Below are 17,500 nucleotides of genomic sequence, written 5' to 3' on the forward strand. Positions count from 1 at the left end.
GTATTATGTAGGAAAGTCAATAATCTGAAATTGTTCTAATGAATTTAAAAAAATAAAAAAAAGAAGCACATACATTTGTGTGTGTGTTTGTGTGTATGTATGTGTGTGTGTGTGTGTGTGTGTGTTGTGTGTGTGTGTACATGTGTATGTATATGTGTATATATACATACATACATATATATATATATATATATATATATATATATATATATATATATATATATATGTATATACATACACACACACACATACACACACACACACACACACACACACACACACATATATATGTATATATATATATATATATATATATATATATATATATATATATATATATATATATATATATATATATATATATATATATATATATATATACATATATATACGTGTGTGTGTGTGTTGTTATTATTAATCATTATCACTGTTTTGTTATTATTATTATCGTTATTATCATTATAAATTATTATTATCGTAATTACCGTTGTTATTATTATCATTACATTTATAATTACTATCATCACTGTTATTCTTATCATTACTATTTTCATTAAGATCATTACTACTGTCATGATTAATAGTTACATTATCGTTGATTCATTGTTGTTATAACACAAACACACGCACATCTATCGATCTATCTATTTATATATATGTATATATATACACCATAATCTTTTTTTTTATTATTTCAATATTATCATTATCATTGTTATTATTATTATTACTGTTATTATCATTATTATTATTGTTAACATTATTATCATCATGATCATCGTCATAATCATAATCACTGTTGTATTGATGTTATCATTATCCTTATCATTATCATCATCATCATAAGTTGATATTATCGTACCTGTTATCATTACTATTATCATTAAGATCATTGCTGCTATCATGATTAATAGTATCATTATCGTTGATTCATCGTTATCATTTTTATCAACATAACCATCATTATCAGAACAATTAGTTTCAATTTTACAAATATAATTTTGATTACTACAGATATATCGTCATCAAACCTACTGTCGTTAACCAACTGTGATATAATATTTCCTCCAATAATATTCAAGGTTTGGATTTTATTTTCATCCTTTATTTATCATCCTGGCTAACTGCAAGCTGTGGTACATTTGATGCATGGTCATAACACTATATAATGACATTACATTTGAATTTTAGGCTATGCCGTGATTATAATGATTACTATATCAGTTAAAGAATAGGAAAAATTACACAGTCGTATAAAAGGTATCAATGAGAATGAATATCTTCACAATACAAGAGATGTATTTCTGACGAAGATATAACCGAAACCAGTCTTATATTGTGAAGATATCCATTCTCATTCATACCTTTTATACAATTACACAGTCCTTTATTTGCTCATCTGCGTACAGCTTGGGCGTGGAAAGGCATTGCTACATTTGATATGTGGTTATGTGATTCTATATTCCAAATTTAAATTACAACATAAGTATATCTTCTAAGACATCATAGGATATGACATAATTACATAGTTCTCCGTAACTCATGCTAGGTGGTCTGAAAGGCTGTAACACATGGTATATAATGTACAAGCGTTCGCTTATATTCATTACACAGTGTACACTTAGTTTCTTCGACATTACAAACTGCATTAACCTACCAATTGAGAATTAATCAACTCAGTCAAGTCCTCTTTGAAGGAAGCTTTAATGATGTATAAAATCCGAGAAGTTAAGTAAGTTTATTTACGACCCTGGCTATCTGCTCAGGCGTGGGCAGTCATGATTACAGTTTTACATATATCTGATATAGTACAGTAGTCTGTGACTACTGTAATTGTATATGGTAAAATAGTAATAAAAATCATACATCATGCAAAAAATATTACTTTGATATGCTTTTGTCACTGTGTTTACATAACACTGTTATTTGTTTACGGCAGTTTTACTGCCAGGCCACTGGGTGGACAAGCAAGCCCAAGTCAGTGCGTTTTCCAAGCCCGGATAAACAGAGAGAATGATTACCTAAAAGGTAACCCCGGCACTCTCCGTGGAAAGGAACTGGGGACCCTACCACGTACTCACTCCAAGAGCATCACAACATGAAAACTACAATTAAGTATCGTGCTGTGACCACGGCGGTTCAAATATGAACCTACCGTAAAAAAAAAAAAATGTATATATATATATATATATATATATATATATATATATATATATATATATATATATATATGTATATATATATATATATATATATATATATATATATATATATATATATATATATATATGTATATATATGTGTGTGTATATATACATGTATATAACTAAAATAGAAAAATTTAAGGCCGCGGTGGACGAGTGGTTAGAGCATCGGACTCAAGACTGGCACGACGGCAATCTGAGTTCGAGGGTTCGAGTCACCGGCCGGCGCGTTGTTCCCTTGGAACAACGCGTTGTTTCACCTCGATTGCCTACCTAGCCACTGGGTGGCCAAACCAGCCCAAGACAGTGCTGGTCCCAAGCCCGTATAAAGTAGAGAGAATGATTACCTAAAAGGTAACACTGGCATTCTCCGTGGAAAGGAACTGGGGACCCTACCACGTACTCACTCCAAGAGCATCACAACATGAAAACTACAATTAAGTATCGTGCTGTGACCACGGCGGTTCAAATATGAACCTACCGTAAAAAAAAAATGTATATATTTATATATATATATATATATATATATATATATATATATATATATATATATATATATAATATGTATATATATATATATATATATATATATATATATATATATATATATATATATATATATATGTATATATATGTGTGTGTATATATACATGTATATAACTAAAATAGAAAAATTTAAGGCCGCGGTGGACGAGTGGTTAGAGCATCGGACTCAAGACTGGCACGACGGCAATCTGAGTTCGAGGGTTCGAGTCACCGGCCGGCGCGTTGTTCCCTGGAACAACGCGTTGTTTCACCTCGATTGCCTACCTAGCCACTGGGTGGCCAAACCAGCCCAAGACAGTGCTGGTCCCAAGCCCGTATAAAATAGAGAGAATGATTACCTAAAAGGTAACACTGGCACTCTCCGTGGAAAGGAACTGGGGACCCTACCACGTACTCACTCCAAGAGCATCACAACATGAAAACTACAATTAAGTATCATGCTGTGACCACGGCGGCTCAAACATGAACCTACCGTTAAAAAAAAAAGTCTACATCTAGATTCATCTGCACTTATTGCACCGTGCAGTTGTCAGTACATTCTGTAACCTAAACGTATTCTGGCAATAACCAAGTCACACTGTCTGGTTTGACTTCGGTGCCACCCATAGAAAGGCTTGCTATCTCTGTACTGATCGTAATGCATTATGGTACAGCTTTCTGGCCTTTGAGTGTTCGTCAGATCTACTAGTTCTTCCTTATGAGAACTTTTCAATACATATGCAACTCTAGCAAGAGGCATCCCAAGATCTATGTTCACAGTATCTTTGCTGTAAGCTTCCTTTGCCAATTTGTCTATATGGTCGTGCTTGCGTACGCCAACATGAGATGGTATCCATACAGTTTGAATGTTGAAATTGCGCTCTATTGCACAAGTTACGTAACGCTTAATGCAACTCACAATTTCCTCATTGCCACCTGCTTTGAAAGAATTTAGTATCTGAAGAGCACTTTGGAAGTTACAGAACACTATTTTGTTGTAGACATGCAAGAATTCTTCCAAGGAGGAATGGATCGACCTTTTGGTATTTTACTAATTGAGACATTGAGCTTTGTAATGTTCATGAAGATCTTGTGCATCAGAGGGCGCGCGTGTGTGGGATTAGTCACGTCTACGTGATTTTATGTTGCAATTGTTTTTGGAAACCTGAAAGATACGAGGGTTCCCTCAGAGCTTTGACCCCGAATATGGTGGGAATATTATTCCATCAGAAATTGATGGTAAGTTTAGTTCCGCTCTCATGTTCACTATCCTTGTTGTTTTCGGGGTGCCGAGGATAATCCTCATAACATCATTTTCCACTGCCTCCAAGCTATTTATTTCTGATTTCTTGCACTGCAACAAGTGCAGTGCATTGTAGTCTACAGCTGACCTTATAAAAGCCAAGTAAAACCGTCTAGCGAGCTTAACATTGAATGTTCTCTTCCGACAATAACTTTCAACGGTTTCAATTTCTCCCAGTCTCTTCTTTAGAGAACAAATTCAGGTCTGCATCATTTACGTTCACCACGAGATATCTATACTTATGACACATGTCATGCTCCTGAGAGCCATTGTTTACTCAGCGGAGATGACTAATTCACACTCATGAGCCTTCGTTGTGAGTTTGTTGAGAATTATTTGCATCTTCTCTTGTGATGATGCTCTAACATATATGTCATCAGCATAGCATATAATGGATTCACCATCCCCAAGTGGGATATCTGCCACCAGCTTGTGCATGAGGACATTGAACAGCATAGGGCTGAGAACTCCTCCCTGTGGCATCCCAAGTTCAGAAGATTAAGTGGAACTTCTCACTTCCCTGAACAAGATACTTGCAGATCTGTTCGAAAGATACAATTTCATCCAGCTAATAACTTACCATGGATGCTAAAGTTTACTAATTGTTTTAGGATACCTTCTCTGTTTGCATTGTCAAAAGCTGATTTACGGTCAAGAAAAACAGAGTGCTTCCCTGGATTAGAGCTTGAAAAGTACTCTGCAAAGCAATGTTGTGCGCTAAGTCCCGACAGAAATCCGTACAGTCTGTGAGATAATTTACCTTGTAACCTGTACCTGAGTCTCTTCAAAATTATCCTTTCTAGAACTTTGCATACACATGAGGTTAGTGAAATTTGGCGGTTATTTATCAGTGTTTGATTTTGGTATAGGAATGATTAGACTGTTCCCACTCAGTAATCTCGGCAAAGTTTGAAGCGTCGGTATCAGGACATCCAATCTCAATGGCAAATTTACGTGCAATTTTAGATTGACTAAGGTGATCATGAATATTTGTGGAAAGTGAGCTCAATTTGGATGCTCCAGCCCAGGTGTTATTGTTAATGATCTGTAGGAACTGTTCAACTGCTTATGGGTGGGTGCTTCATGTGCATGGTAATGTGAAGTGATGGTGTGGTAGCCTAGATAGCGTTAAGTGCTTGCATGCCTTTTTGCTTGCAGCTGCCACTACTGGCTAGCCTAGTGCGAAAAAAGGAGCAGCTCTGCATAAGTCTCCCCTGCCAGCTCACAGCCTCTCCATCATCAAGACTTCTGCAGTGCCTCCTCATGGCCACCCATGGGTAACTGGGCACCCTGCAGTCCCAGGCTAAACTGTAGGGGATCTCGGAGCAGCAGGTGGCCCCAGAGGTACGAAGCTATGGCCCACTGGCGTGTGGACACGCTCTGGCTCCGTACCAACTCCTGCCCCCTAGCCACCCTAGGGCAAATAGGAGTCTCGGGTCAGGTGGGCCTTGCCAGTCATCCTCCCTCCCTCCCTCCCTCCCTCCCTCCCTCCCTCCTCCTCCTCCTCCTCCTCCCCCTACTTGTCCTGCCTGCGCCCCGGCAGGCGCCAACCCACCATCAAACTTGTGGGGCAAAGCCCTTGGGAACCCCACAGGTGGACGGGCGGCCCCACAGCCCGCTGACCCTCTTTATTTGGGGCAGCGTCGGCGGGAATGGCTGAGGTGGCGTGCACCCGGAGTGACCACCTGAGGCTTAACCTCAGGCGAGCTTTCTGGGTAGGCGTTTGGAACATCTGGTCTTTGCAGCAGGATGAGTGGTTACCTCTGCTATTGAGGGAATTGGAGCAACTGGGAGTTGAGGTGGCTACCCTCTCGGAGGTGAGAAGACCTGGCAGCAGCACGATCAGTATGGGTGGGTACACCTACTACTGGTCGGACCACAGTGATGGTCACCACCTTCAGGGTGTAGCCATAGCTATCTCCAGCCGACTTCAGCCCTCGGTAGTTGAGGTGAGACCGGTTGATAAGCGTATTATAGCATTTAGACTGAAGCATGCCCTTGGCTTCGTGTCTCTTATTGCTGAGTACGCTCCTACTGATGTTTGTAAACTCGATGTGAAATAGGTGTTCTACGCCAAACTTGCATCTGTGGCAGACAATTGCCCTCAATGAGATATTCGCATTGTTCTGGGCGACTTCAATGTGGTATCCGGCTGTGATCGAGGTGGCTATGAGATGTCTCATGACTCGGGAACTGATGCCAGCAGTGAGAACAGCCTCCTCCGGGACTTCACTAGGTCCCAGAGAATGAGGATCTCTGGCTCCCCATACCAGTGCTCCAACCCACATCGTTGGAGATGGTATAGTGATATGGGTACAATGGCCAAAGAGATCGACGATCCTCCAGAACTGCAGAGTTTATCGGAGTGTCAAATTCTGTGGCACTGACCGTGGCTACCCCACGGGTCCACTTCAAAACTCCCTGTCTCTCCAATGTCCACCCTAAGGTGTTTCACTTGGACAGACTAAGGGAGGAGGAGTGTGCCCATGGGTTCACCATGGCAGTCTCTGAACCCAGTTGCTCTGTGGGAGTTCTTCAAGCGCAAAACACCCGAAGCAGCCCAGGAGTCCATTGGCATACGCCTGAGGGCAAGGCATAATTCCATCTCTCTGGAGGCCACTAAAGCGTGTCATATGGCCCGGCTGAATGGCAATCAGGTCTTGCATCTCTCCTTGATGCGTAGGGCTCGGACGCTGCTGATAAGGGACAAGGAACAGTTCATCAGGAATCTTGCTAAGGAGGTTGAAGGCCATTTCTTGGTAAACGCCCTTCGCCATGCCTGCAAAACCCTGAGAAAGCTGAATCCTAAGCCCTCATCACAGATGACTGCAGCCTGATCAGTGGATGGATGGGTCATCTCAGATCATGTTGGGGTTTGTGAATGTTGGGCTGAGCATTTTGAGCAGTTCTACCAGGTAGACTCTTCAGCAGTTAGCTTGGATGCAAGCAATGTCACAATACCTGTGCCAATCCCACCCATCAGCGAGGAACCTCCTACCCTAACGGAGGTTAGGATGGTGATTTCCAAGCTGAAGGGTGGGAAAGCTGCTGGCATATGTGATATCCCTGCTGAACTTCTAAAGGCTGGGGGTGAACCTATGGCTCGGGGCTTGCATGCAGTATTGACTGCCATCTGGCAGTCTGGTACCGTTCCCCCTGACCTGCTGAGGGGCGTGGTCAACCCTCTCTGGAAGGGGAAAGGGGATCGTTGGGACTGTAGCAACATTTTTCTGAAACGGATCCATGACCACCTACTAAGGCATCAGAGGTTTCACTCCTGGCAAGTCCACAATAGACCGAATACTAGCGCTTCGAGTAGTTGTGGAACGCTGTCATGAGTTTGGTCGTGGGTTGCTTGCAGCCAACATCGACCTCAAGAAGGCGTTTGACTCAGTGCATCGTGAATCATTAGGAGAGATCCTGAGACTATTGGTCTAATAGCAAGCCTTTATACCGGTACTGAAAGTGCTGTAAAGTGTGGTGAGGGTCTGTCAAACTTCTTCCCTGTTAATTCAAGGGTGAGGCAAGGCTGTGTCCTTGCACCAACACTTCTCAACACCTGTATGGACTGGATAATGGGCAGAGCTACTAGCCAAAGTCAGTCTGGAGCAACACTAGGCAATATCAAGGTCTCAGACCTTGACTTTGCCGATGATGTTGCTCTCCTATCTGAGTCCCTGGAATCACTGGTGGCGGCTCTTGATGCATTTAGCAATGAGGTGAAGCCCTTAGGTCTAGAGGTCTCCTGGACCAAGACTAAGATTCAGGACTTTGGGGGCCTCTTAGGGGAACCCGTTCAGTCGATCCATATTTGTGGTGAGGACGTTGAAGTTACAGAGAGTTTTACATCCCTTGGTAGCATAGTCCATATCTCTGGGCTGTCAGACCAAGAAGTCAACAGACGGATTGGTCTGGCAACAGGAGCCATGAACTCGATCAACAAGAGCATTTGGAGATGTCGGTAATTATAAGGACCAAGTTATGTGTCTACAAGGCCTTGATACTGCCAATTTTGCTCTATGGAAGCAAAACCTGGATGCTATCTAGTGCCTTGGAGTCTCGTCTTGATGCCTTTTGTAACAAGTCCCTTTGCCAGATAATGGGGTACAGTTGGCAGGACTATGTGTCCAACCGACGGTTACACCATGAGACTGGCATGGGACCTGTTACTTGCATATTCCGGGATCACCAACTCAGGCTATATGGGCAGCTAGCTCATTTCTGTGTGGATGACCCTGCCCATCAGGTTGTCTCTTTGCGAGACAACCCAGGCTGGAGGAGGCCTGTGGGACGACCCAGGAGGTCATGGCTTGGGCAGCTTAACGAGACCTGTTGCGACGAATTAGAGATGGACCGAGGGCCTGCCTGGAGACTCGCCACGAGGGACCCTCGTTGTTGGAAATGAAGGGTGGATGCGGCCATGCGCCCCCGTTGGCGTTAGCCACTTGATGATGATGATGAACAGTTCAAAGTGTTCATTTCTGAACTGAGTTTTTAATGCCCGTAGATTTTTGTTATCCTTAAGAAATTGAATAAGGATGTCACGGGTATTGTCCTGCTTGTAGATATCAAAAAGCTCCTGAACTAGCTTTTGTTCCCTTAATAGTGTAGGGTCACAGACCCACTTAGGTTGTTTGGAGCGTTTGGAGCTGTTGCTCTTGAAGGTTTTCTTTGGACAGACCCAAGTGTTGTAATAATCAGTGACCACTTTCGTCATGTCCATGGAGAATTTATCAACAATCGTTACTGTGTAATCGTTATACCAGTCATAAATACGTGATTTAAAGTGGTGCTCAAGGAAAGGAGGAATAGAAATTCTAAGCCTACTTATTTTTGTTGATAAAAATTATTATCAACAGTGTATCTCGTTACTATTGCAAAGTGGTCACTGATTAGTTCGGTTGCAAGCATGTTTCTGACGTTTCCATGAACAAGATCCCTTCCTATTACATAGTCTAGCCTGCCCCCCGCCACGTGAGTTTCCCTGTCTGTATCATATGCGGTCACAGATCTATTGTTCACAAAATGTCTGAACTCTTCGCCATTTTCATTGTATTGACTATCTCCAAATATATAATGTCTAGCATTAAAATTTCTCATGCACATTGTGCCGTGATTCTGAAAGTTGGGCAGTGAATCAGTTTGAATCTTTCTACACCTTGCGTATAAATCGTACAGAGAGAAAAACCCAGAGGCTGTTCGAATATGTAAATGTAGATATTGCACATTATTGTCATAAGACTTCTGCACCAACTTGTGCGGTATGGTGTCACTGACAGAGGTCAATAGGCCTGTCATTCCTGTTATCGTATAGGAGTGGTACCCTCCAATTCTAGGGGCGGTTTTTATTTTAGTGGCTGATGTGAAGGGCTCTTGTAAACAGATAATGTCATATTATTGGTATGAATATAGTAAAGCAAGTCATTAATTTTATGGTTGACACCACGTATATTTCATGAAAGCAAAGTAATTGTTTTCTTGTCCACCGTCACACCCTATGATTAGCTGATTGGTCAAATTTATGTTTGATGAAGCTCTATAGTCTGCATATTTTTCGTGCAGCATTACATATCTGTGTAGCATCTCGTTTATTTCCACCGATTCTGTGCGTTTTCCTTATACTGATGTTATACGTATAATCCATACCTGATATAATTTTCTGAGTGATGTCCCACAGTTCGTCCGTTTCCTACGCATCTTCGTCGGCGTTATTTTCACTGTTACTGTCGTCACCGTTTTCAGATGATCCGTCGATGGTATCGTGCGTAATAATAATATCAGAGATATCATTCGTATTTTCAACATCACTAACGTTATTAGAAAGCACATTTTCCCTGTCTACACGATCACTTTTTGTTTCCATTTAAAAAAATTTTCAATTCAGCAAGCTCTTGTCTGATGCATCTTATTTCCTCTTTTTTGCTTTTGGGCTGATAGTCGTCTTTATTCTGGAGAGATATCCCCGTGTAAGTGCCATTAACCATCAGGGCCACGTAGTTTTGTTGTTCCCGTCGTACGCAGACGTAGCGCGAGGATGTCCGTTTCCCCTGCACATGTCTAGCGGGCCTTCCTCTTGGAGGGGTGGCGGCTGGCTAACCTCCCTCATCCACCTGATTTTATCTAAGGTTGATGTGTCCTCCTTAAAGGCTAGTCTAATGTACCTGTCCCGGGAGGCGATGGGTTCCCATTGTTTGGTCTTTTCTCCGGTTGCTTTCTCAGTCAAGTTGCTGGCGTCATTCAATGTGATGTTCACTTTCTTCCTCCTTGCCTGAATGAGTTGGAATCCCTCGTCATCGGCATCGGGGTCGGCAGGTGAATCCACACACTATGCTCAGTGGAATCAATCCCTCCCACAGGGTGGAGGGTTGAGGGGGTGGTAGTTGGCACCGCATGCCCCCCTCCACCTCCATGATGGGACCGTGAGGAGGTGGTTGTCCCGTCGTCTGAGGTGATTAATTCCCAGCAGTCGGAAAATCCGGAAGTTAAAGTTAAGTTAAGTAAGTTTATTTACCACCCTGGCTATCTGCTCAGGCGTGGGCAATCATGATTACAGTTTTACATATGTCTGACATTGTACAGTAGTCTGTAACTACTGTATTTTTACAAGGTAAAATATAAAATATAAATCATACATCATACAAAAATTATTACTTACATATGCTTTTGCCACTGTGTTTGAATAACACTGTTATTTGCATACGGGAGTTATCACATAGTAAATTTAGGGTATAGTACGAGTATATCTTCCAATGTATCAGATGAAATGAAATATTCACATAGTTCTTTATACCTCATGTTAGGTGGTCTGAAAGGCTGTATCACATGACATTCCGAGATATAGTGCTCAAGCGTTCGTTTGTTTTCTTCGTTACACAGTCTACATCTAGATTCATCTGCACTTCTTGCACCGTGCAGTTGCCAGTACATTCTGTAACCTAAACGTATTCTGGCAATAACCACGTCACAATGTCTGGTTTGACTTCGGTGCCACCCATAGGAAGGCTTGCCATCCCTATACTGATCGTAGTGCCTTATGGTACAGCTTTCAGGCCTTTGAGTGTTAATGAGATCTACTAGTTCTTCCTAATAAGAACTTTTCAATATGTGCAACCCTAGCAAGAGGCATCCCAAGATCTATGTTCACAATATCCTTGCTGCAGGCTTCTTTCGCCAATTTGTCTACGTGGTCGTGCTTGCGTATGCCAACATGAGATGGTATCCATACAAACTGAATGTTGAAATTACGCTCTGTTGCATAGGTTACGTTACGCTTAATGCAACTCACAATTTCTTCATCGCCACCTGCTTTGAAAGAATTTAGCGTCCGAAGAGCACTTTGAGAGTCACAGAAAACTACTCCAGAGCCCCTAGACATTAAGAATTCCGTTGCGAGGAGTATACCTGCCAGCTCCGTTTGTGTAGTGCTGGCCCAGTTTTGTATTCTCATATTAACTTGATGTTGTAGTAAGCCATTTTTGTATACAGCGCAAGCACAACCAGCTTTGTATCCAGACTGTACGGATCCGTCGGCGTAACACTCATATGCATCATCACCCATAGATTCTGTGTGTTCCGTTACCGTTGCTAGCGCAATTTGTTTCAACACACAGTTATGCACCCTGTTTTTTTGTGGTAGACATGTAAGGTGCACGATCAATGTTGAATTTTTCCATGGTGGAATGGAGCGACCTTTTGGGGTTTTACTGATTGGAACATTGAGTTTTATAATGTTCATGGAGATTTTGTGTATCAGAGGGCGCGCGTGTGTGTGATTTGTCACGTCTACTTGCGTGATTGCAGTTGTTTTTGGAAATCTGAGAGATACGAGGGTTCCCTCAGAGCTTTGACCCCAAATATGGTGGAAATAAATATTATTCTATCAGAAATGGATGGTAAGTTTAATTCTGATCTCATGTTTACTATCCTTGCTGTTCTCGGGGCGCCGAGGATAATCCTCATAGCTTCATTTTGCACTACCTCCAAACTACCTATTTCTGATTCCTTACACTGCAACAAGTGCAGTGCATGGTAGTCTACAACTGACCTTATAAAAGCCAAGTAAAACAGTCTAGCGAGCTTAACATTGATGCCATGTTCTCTTCCGACAAGAACTTTCAAAGGTTTCAATCTCTCCCAAAGTCTCTTCTTTAGAGAGAGGACCAGGTCTGCATCATTTACATTCACCCCGAGATATTTATACTTGTGGCATATGTCAAGCTCCTGGTCACCTATGCGAAAAGTGGGTGGGGGTATGATACATGGGTTTAGAGCCATTGTTTTCTCAGCGGAAATGACTAATCCACACTCATGTGCCTTTGCTGTGATTCTGTCGAGAATTATTTGCATCCTCACTTGTGATGATGCTCTGACGCATATGTCATCAGCATAGCACATAATGGATTCGCCATCCCCAAGTGGGATATCTGCCACCAGCTTGTGCATGAGGACATTGAACAGCATAGGGCTGAGAACTCCTCCCTGTGGCGTCCCAAGTTCAAAAGACTGTGAAGTGGAACTTCTCACTCCCCTGAACAGGACACTTGCAGATCTGTTTCGAGAGATACATTCTAATCCAGTTCAATATTTTACCCCGGATGCCAAAGCTTACTAATTGTTCTAGGATAACTTCTCTGTTTGCAATGTCAAAAGCTGACTTAAGGTCAAGAAAAACAGTGTGCTTCCCTGGATTAGAGTGTGAAAGTACTCTGCAAAGCAATGTTGTGTGCTACGTCCCGATAGAAATCCGTACAGTCTGTGAGATAATTTACCTTGTAACCTGTACCTGAGTCTGTTCAAAATTATCCTTTCTAGAACTTTGCATACACATGAGGTTAATGAAATTGGTCGGTATTTATCAGTGTTTGATTTCGGTATAGGGATGATTAGACTGCGTGTCCAGGAGCCAGGCAGAATACCTTGTGACAAACTTAACCTGTATAGGTGCAAAAGGGGATTACCAGGTACCTGAGCTATAAGGCGGAGGACACTATAGGTAATTCCATCCTCACCTGGGGCGGACGCTTTTCCTTTGATCAGTGCATTGTTCAGTTCCCACTCAGTGATCTCAGCAAAGTCTGAGGGGTCAGTATCAGAACATCCAATCTCAATGGCAAATTTGCGTGCAATTTTAGATTGACTAAGGTGATCCTGAATATTTGTGGGAAGTGAGCTCAATTTGGACGCTCCAGCCCATTGACGAAGGAGCATATCTGCTTGTGCAAGAGGACTATGGAACTGCGGGGTGTTAGTTGGTTTGCCTGAAATTCGATTAATTTTTTTCCAGACCTCCGACATTGAGGTGTTATTGTTAATGCTTTGTAGGAACTGTTCAAAGTGTTCATTTCTGAAATGAGTTTTTAATTCCCGTAGGTTTTTGTTAGCTTTAAGAAATTCAATAAGGTTGTCACGGGTATTATCCTGCTTGTAGATATCATAAAGCTCCTGAACTCGCTTTTGTTCCCTTAATAATGTAGGGTCACCGACCCACTTAGGTTGTTTGCAGCGTTGTGAGTTGCTGTTCTTGAAGGTTTTCTTTGGACAGACCCAAGTGTTGTAGTAATCAGTGACCACTGTTGTCATGTCCATGGAAAATTTATCAACACTTGTTACTGTGTAATCATTGTACCAGTCATAGATACGTGATTTAAAGTGATGCTCAAGGTAAGGGGGATAGAAATTTTGACCCTATTTGTTTTTGGTGACTGAGTATTATCAACAGCGTATCTCGTTACTATTGCAAAGTGGTCACTGATTAGCTCTGTTGCAAGCATGCTTCTGACGTTTCCATGCACAAGATCCCTTCCTATTACATAATCTAGCCTGCCCCCGCCACGTGAGTTGCCTGTCTGTATCATATACTGTCATAGATCTGTTGTTCACAAAATGTCGGAACTCTTCGCCATTTTCATTGCATTGACTATCTCCAAATGTATAATGTCTAGCATTAAAATCTCCCATGCATATTGTGCCGTGATTCTGAAAGTTGGGCAGTGAATCAGTCTGAAACTTTCTACACCTTGCGTATACATTGTACAGAGAGAAAACCCAGAGGCTGTTCGAATATGTAATGCTGATACTGCACATTATTGTCATTAGATTTCTGCACTAACTTATGCGGTATGGTGTCACTGACATAAGTCAATAGGCCTGTCATTCCTGTGTTCGTATAGGAGTGGTAGCCTCTAATTCTAGGGCCGGTTTTTATTTTAGTGGCTGATGTGAAGGGCTCTTGTAAACAGATAACGTCAACATTATTGTTATGAATATAGTAAAGCAAGTCATTAATTCTACGGTTGACACCACGTATATTCCATGAAAGAAAAGTAATTGTTTTCTTGTCCCCCATCACACCCTATGTTTAACTGATTGGTCAAATTTCTGTTTGATGAAACTCTTTAGTCTGCATATTTCTTGTACTGCATTACGTATTTGTGTTGTATCTTCTTTATTTATCTGTTTGCGCGCTTTCCGCGTATTGATACTATACGCATAATCCGTACCTGATAGCATTTTCTGAGTGATGTCCCACAGATCAGCCGTTTCCTTCGCATCTTCGTCAGCGTCATTTTTATGGTCACTGTCGTCACTGTTTTCAGATGGTCCGCCGTGCGTAATAATAATATCAGAGACCTCATTCGTATTTTCAACATCACTAACATCATCAGAACGCACATTTTCCCTGTCTACACGCTCACTTTTGTCGTGCGTAATAATAATATCAGAGACCTCATTCGTATTTTCAACATCACTGACATCACTAACATCATCAGAACGCACATTTTCCCTGTCTACACGATCACTTTTGTTCTCCATTATCATTTTTTTCAATTCAGCAATCTCTTGCCTGATGCTTTTTTTCATTTCAGCAATCTCTTGCCTGATGCTTCTTATTTCCTCGGCCGTATCCATGTCTTTTTCACCAGTGGTTTCTCCTGTGGCACTGTTTCCTAGGATGGGGAATCCCCCTGGCAGTTGCGGGAATTCCTGTGGGTTGGTGACGTCACGCGGCCCAGGGTGGGTGTGTGTGGCTGGGCTGGGCATCGCCACTCCGCGGTCGATGGGTACGGTCGGGGCAGGTGGGGGGGTGCTCGTGGCGGTTTGTGGGGGCAGTTACGGTGCCAGGCCGTCACACCCTCCGCTCTGCACCTGACGCACCTCTTCACGATGGTGGCGGCGTCCTCATTGTCGTTGTCCTTTCCGTCGTTTCTTGCAGGGCAGTCCTTTGCCTGGTGAGCTCCTGCACAGACAGCACACGCTGTGTCCTTCCTGCAATATTTAGCTACGTGGCCATAACCTTGACACTTGTAGCAGACTACAACCTCTGAGCACCACGGTCGAATGGAGCTCGGCTCTATGTATCTTCCAAAGAATTGGTACTCTGTAGGTGGCGGCTGTTCACCGCTCCATACAATGATGAGCCTGTTCAAGGGCTGTCCGTCCTTATAGATCCTCCGGGCTTTAAAAACGCCCGGAAGATGCAGTGCTTCCTCAGCGGCCGCCTCCTTCGGAAACCTGGTAACCAGGTATTCCCCGTATTTTTTCTTTTTAGGCTGAAACTCGTCTTTGTTTTGCAGAGAGATCCCCGCAAAAGTGCCATTAATCATCATGGCCACATATTGTTGTTGTTCTCGTCGTACATAGACGTAGCGCGAGGATATCCATCTCCCCTGCACCATGTCTAGCGGGCCTTCCTCTTGGAGGGGCGGCAGCTGGCTGACCTCCCTCATCCACCTTATTTTATCGACGGAAGTCGTGTCCTCAGGAAAGGCCAGTCTAATGTACCTCTCCCGGGGGCGATGGGTTCGCGCTTTTGGGTCATTCCGTTTGCTTTCTTGGTCAGGTTGCTGGTGTTATTCGGCATGGTTTTCACTTTTTTCCTTTTGGTCTGAACGAGTTGGAATCCCTCGTTATCAGCATCAGGGTCGGCAGTCGAATCCACATCGTTTACATCCCTATGTTCGGTGGAATCAATCCCTCCCATAGGGTGGAGGGTTGAGGGGGTGGTAGTTGGCACTGGTACTGGGGGGGCATCGAGCGCGTCCCCACCCTCATCCATGGTAGGACAGTGAGGGGGTGGTTGTCCCGTCCGCTTCTTGGGTGATTAATTCCCTGCGGTCGGGCGCGGGGAGGGTGCGAGCGCCAGGTCAAGTGCTGTCACACATACATTCACCAGGTCTCGCCAACGGTCGTTGGTACAGCACCCTGTTACCTTAGCATCACACTCAGTATTCGTAATTTTTACTAGGCACTGTTTTTTCTGGAGTCCCTGACCATAATATCCGACACAATTTGGTGTATGTACACACACACACACCACGCACACTCTGAGTATAAGGACAACCCAGTTGAGGGGGTTTATCCCCGTAAAATCGTCCAGAACACAGGAGAAATCCTGATGACGTCCTGCTTTGGTGTTACTAGGCTTACAACTGAAAATCCGGAAAAGACGTAAATGTGACGTGTCTTTTCCTTAGAGTTTAGCCCATGCTGATGATATATATTTTTCTCCTTGATTTTCTTTCTTTTATTTTATTTTCTTATAATACTAAATACTGAAAATATAGAGGTTTGACCCAAAAATGAACTAGAAATGGGGTACGTTGGCGAGAAGAAAGAAGAAGAAGAAAAGGAAGTACAGATAAATGAGGGAAATTGACGAAAAGTGGAAGCAGGCAAAACAGGAGAAAAATTATGAAGAAGGAGGTATAATAGATGTAGAAAAACGGTAACAGACAAATAGGTAACCAGCAGAAGAAAACAGAGAGAGAAAAAAAAAATAATGCAGGGAGAAGGGAGAGAATTTTTGAAAAAGAGAGATAGATAGACAGACATATAGAGAGAAAGAGAGAGACATATATAGAAAAGAGAGAGAGAGAGAGAGAAAGACAAAGAGAAAGAGAGAGCGAGAGAGAGAGAGCTAGAGTGAGAGAGAGAGCTAGAGCGAGAGAGAGAGCTAGAGAGAGAGCTAGAGCGAGAGCGAGAGAGAGCTAGAGCGAGAGGAGAGAGAGAGAGAGAGAGGAGAGAGAGCGAGAGCGAGGGAGAGAGAGCTAAGCGGAGCGAGAGAGAGCTAGAGCAGAGAAGAGCAGAGAGAGAGAGAGCGGGAGAGAGAGAGCGAGGGGAGAGAGCGAGAGCGGAGAGAGAGCAGAGTAGAGACGAGAGAGAGAGCTAGAGCGAGAGCGAGAGAGAGAGCGAGAGAGAGAGCTAGAGCGAGAGCGAGAGAGAGAGCAGAGGAGACTAGAGCTAGAGCGAGAGAGAGAGCTAGAGCGAGAGCAGAGGCTGGGGGAGAGAGAGCGAAGAGAGAGGAAGCTAGAGCTAGAGCGAGAGAGAGAGCTAGAGCGAGGAGAGAGAGCGAGAGAGAGAGCTAGAGCTAGACGAGAGGAGAGCTAGAGCGAGAGCGGAGAGAGAGCGAGAGAGAGCTAGAGTGAGAGCGAGAGAGAGAGAGAGAGGGAACAACAAGCACTTATTGCAA

At 43.1% G+C, this 17,500-nt stretch overlaps 1 protein-coding gene across 1 annotated transcript in view; it reads left to right on the top strand.

Moving 5' to 3' along the window:
• LOC119583625 (protein PXR1-like) overlaps positions 1-17,500 on the top strand; it is a 36,034-nt gene that overhangs the window by 665 nt on the left and 17,869 nt on the right. The window lies entirely within an intron of this gene.

The sequence above is a fragment of the Penaeus monodon genome, chromosome 17, assembly GCF_015228065.2.
Source record: "Penaeus monodon isolate SGIC_2016 chromosome 17, NSTDA_Pmon_1, whole genome shotgun sequence".
Lineage (NCBI taxonomy): Eukaryota > Metazoa > Arthropoda > Malacostraca > Decapoda > Penaeidae > Penaeus > Penaeus monodon.